Here is a 4,675-nt window from a genome sequence, read left to right on the forward strand (position 1 = left end):
TTTATTTATTTATTTATTTATTTATTTATTTATTTATTTATTTATTTTTGAGACAGAATCTCACTGTCAACCAGGCTGGAGTGCAGTGGTGCATTCTTGGCTCACTGCAACCTCTGTCTCCTGGGTTCAAGTGCTTCCCCTGCCTCAGCTTCCAGAGTAGCTGGGATTAGAGGCATGTGCCACTACACCCAGCTAATTTTTGTATTTTTAGTAGAGACAGGGTTACACCATGTTGACCAGGCTGGTCTCAAACTCCTGGCCTCAAGTGATCCGCCTGCCTTAGCCTACCAAAGTGCTGGGATCACAGGCATGAGCCACTGCACCTGGCCCTGAAAACATATTTTTTCTGATTTTGGGAAGCAACAGGTACTCTGATTATTGAAAGTGGCTTCTTTCTCACTTGAAGTCATGATCTTCTCATTCTACTCTATTTTTCTTTCTTTCCTTCCTTCATTTTTCCTCCCTCTTCCACACTTCCTTTCTTTCTTCTTTCCTTCACTTTATTCTCTTTTCCTATTTTCTTCCTTTCTTTTTCTCTTTTTTGAAAGAAAAAAGAAGAAAAAAGAATTGCCTTAGAAGGAGGCAATCACTGAATCCTAATCTGTTAAGGGTTGTTAACAACTTCTAGTAAAGGGGGCCATTTAGTTGCAACATGTAGCTTCATGTATATTTGAAACAAGGAATACTGGACATTCTGTTGACTTCAATACCAGATTTATGACTAGGTAACTATAAATTACTGAACATTCCAACCCTTGTTGAGAGACCATAGATCAACTTGTTGGACCTCAGGAGAACTGAGTAATGGCAATACTTAGTTTGAATTCTACACACGTGGTAAGATGGTGTATACACGCTCTTCACTGTGCAAAAAGGAGAAGGCCATAATCTGTCTTGATAGCCTCATTATAGTTAGAGGACAAAACAGGAAGTGCCATTGTTAAAGGGCAGAAACATAAAAGTTATGTTCTTAAAAACACCTTGAACCTTCCTCCCCATGATATTTTGCATGCAGGAACTTTGGGTGGGACCATATGGCTTCCTGAATTTTCTTCAATCAAAGTGGTAAAGTTTGTTTTTGTTTTAAAATACAGTTTAAAGGAAAGATACTTTGCCATTTCAGAGGAGAACAACATTCAGTTCCTTTTAGATTTTTATGAGCATATGTGATCATTTGTCACATGTGGCTAAAAAATGACCAGTACTGATGAAGTGCTATTTTATTTTTAGAGATATGCCTCAGTACACTTTCCCAAAATAATAATAAAAAAAAATCTCTGCTTCCTTCCAGGAAAGTTTTCTCCATGGCTAAATGTGGGTGCATATACTTTCATGACAAAGACTATCTTTTCATCCAAATATACTGATGATGAGAAACTTGAGTGCTATGGTCTCTGAAACTGGCAAAGTAAAATTTCACTTCCTCTGTTCTTTGTGCACAAATACCAATATGTCATTTTTATAATACTTGTTGGTTTGAAGTAATATTTTAAATAAAGACAAAAATGTCATAAACCTGAAAAATGAAGGGAAAGTCAGGAAAGAAATAATATATTAAATAGGTATCTTGGTCTTTTTTTTTTATACTTTAAGTTTTAGGGTACATGTGCACAACGTGCAGGTTAGTTACATACGTATACGGTATCTTGGTCTTTAAACATTTATTTCTAACCATCCAGATTTTCTCATAGCCCATGTCTCAAGGTAAACAAATATTCTAGGATGAAACTAATCATTCAGGCTGGGCCCAGAGGTTCAGGCCTGTGATCCCAGCAGTTTTGGGAGGCCAAGGCAGGAGGATCCCTTGAGCCTAGGAGTTTGAGATCAATCTGGGCAACATAGTGAGACCCCCATTCTACAAAAAAAAAAAAAAAAAATTAGACAGATGTGATGGCACATGCCTGTTGTCTAAGCTACTCAGGAGGCTGAGGTGGGAGAACTGCTTGAGCCCAGGAGCCTGAGCCCAGGAATAACCAGGTTATTCTAATATATTTAGGGAACATTTTTAGCCAAAATGCTTAATTAGAAGTTAATTTTGAGGGATGGGCAGGGTGAAAAAAATTGAATTGAATTGAAAAATTTTTTAAAACTTAAAAAAATAGAAATTTTTTTTAATTGGTAAGCTGTCATCATACTACAAACAGCTTAATGCAGTAACAAAGTAAAAGACATAATGGACCAGGAAATTAAGATAAAACACTTCTCTACGTATACTTAGATCCAGTCAAGCACTTGACCAAGGACACCTTTTTTTGTATCTTTCTTTTTATAAAATATGTAATTTATGGCCGGGCGTGGTAGCTCAGGCTTGTAATTCCAGCACTTTGGGAGGCTGAGGCGGGCAGATCATGAAGTCAGGAGATCGAGACCACAGTGAAACCCCATCTCTCCTAAAAACACAAAAAAATTAGCCAGGCGTGGTGGCGGGCGCCTGTAGTCCCAGCTACCCAGAGAGGCTGAGGCAGGAGAATGGCTTGAACCCGGGAGGCGGAGGTTTCAGTGAGCCGAGATTGTGCCACTGCACTTCAGCCTGGGCGACAGAGCGAGACTCCATCTCAAAGAAAAATAAATAAATAAATAAATAAATAAATAAATAAATAAATAAAATAAAATAAAATAATTTCTTTATTTTTATTATTTTTTTTTAAGTTCCAAGGTACCTGTGTAGGTTTGTTACACAGGTAAACATGTGCCATGGTGGTTTGCTGTACCTACCAACCCATCACCTAGATATTAAGCCCAGCATGCATTCGCTCTTTTCCCTAATTCTCTCCCCCACCCCACCTATGTATCTTTCTTTGTGGCCTTAAATACATTTGAGTTTCTTATTCCTTACATAATGACATCTATATACAGAAAATAAAACATTTTCTGACTTATCTATTGTAGATTACGGTATGACTGGCTTTAATGAAAAATAGGCATTTTGCAGAACTATTAAACTGGTCTAAGAATAGACGATATTGTACTGAATCTCCTAATCTAGCAATCCATTCAAACGCTTTTTGTTTTTTTCTACCATCAAAGCGTGGAAGAGGTAATGGCCTAGGACCAGAATGGAGGTCTTTCATCTGTCATGTTTTATTGTAACAGATTTACTTGAAATTACGTTTCTCACCTGCAGAAACTAAGAGAAGGAGCAAGAATCAGCAGAGTAGAAGGGGGAAAGGGGATAATCAGAGCATCTCAGTGTTTTAGAGTTTGATGTGATCACTGGGCATTTAGGTTAGCCTTTTGCCTTTTCTCTCTCCAAGATTGTGGTGCTTCTGTCCAATTTTTGTTTTACAAGATAAGTTGGAAATTTAATGGATTTTATGTATGCAGCTGGAATTTTGAAATAGAAAATTAAAAGGGAGCTGCATTGGCCTGAAGGATCAAAGTTCTGTTAAAAAAAAAAAGTGGGTTTCTTATATGAAAAAGCTTTAAAAACTAGTATTTTAAAAACATTTTACAGTTTACAAAGCACTTTTCTATAAAATTATTTCATTTGAACATACAATGAGGGAGGTCCAGGGTTATAGCATGAGTTACTGTTACAGCTGTGACCATAAACCATGCATCTTTTTTGCTTTGTTGTTTTTTTGAGACAGGGTCTCGCTATGTTGCCCACGCTGGTTTGAAACTCCTGGACTCAAGCAGTCCTCCTGCCTTGGCCTCCTAAAGTGCTGGGATTGCAGGTGTGAGCCACCACACCCGGCCTGCATCTTGTTTCCTTGTCTAAGACTCTTTGCATTACATCTCTCCCTCTTTCCTCCCCCCTTGCTCCTTCTTTCATGAATGATTCTGATATTTACTTTATGGATGCTTAACATAAAAGACTGAAGGCTTTTTGAGGGCACATTTGGTATCCTACTTATCTTTGCATCTCTGGTATTGAACAGATCCAAAGCTGGTGTTTGGTTAATGTTTTTGAATGGACAAGTGAATGAAATTAAAATAAAAAGGCAAATTAAAACAGAGAAACAATTTTTCAGATTTTAAAATAAGTAAATGAAAACAGCAGATCAATATTATAGTTTTTATATAACTTCAGAATATCAAATGCTGTATTAGCTGCTATGCATTTATCTACCATATCTATCTATCTATCTATCTATCTATCTATCTATCTATCTATCATCTGTCATTTATCTTGTTAGCTTCACTCCAAATAATTAATTTTATCATCCATTGTTATTTACAAATTCTCAGGTCACTAAGTCATAATTATAACTTGGGAAAATGTGTCCTATTTTATTGATAGCACAGAAGTAAGAATTTATTCTTCAGTACCATAAGGCTTATGGGAATACAACAAATAAAAATGGTCACAATTATTTGTCATGTCTAGAAGAGTACAAGACTGACTACTAATTCATATCACACTTATATCAGTTTTACTTACTTATGGCTATTATATTTCCTTTGTGAATATCACAGGTTTATGAAAGCATTAACTGATCTTTTTATATTACTCTATCTTCATGGCTTACCCACATCTAGATTTCAACTGGCCATGCTTAGATAAAGCAAATTTCCATATATATTTTTTTCTACCTTCATGTCTAGGTAGAGATCCTAGATATGTTGAGCTTTATTTTATTTCTGCAAATGTAAGTAAACATTTGTACATGTGACTTGGAAGAAAATTAGAGGAGGAATTTATTTATTGTTCATTTAAGACTGATAGTTATTG

Source organism: Hylobates moloch, unplaced genomic scaffold (genome assembly GCF_009828535.3).
Source record: "Hylobates moloch isolate HMO894 unplaced genomic scaffold, HMol_V3 SCAFFOLD_1, whole genome shotgun sequence".
In the NCBI taxonomy this organism is placed as follows: Eukaryota; Metazoa; Chordata; class Mammalia; order Primates; family Hylobatidae; genus Hylobates; species Hylobates moloch.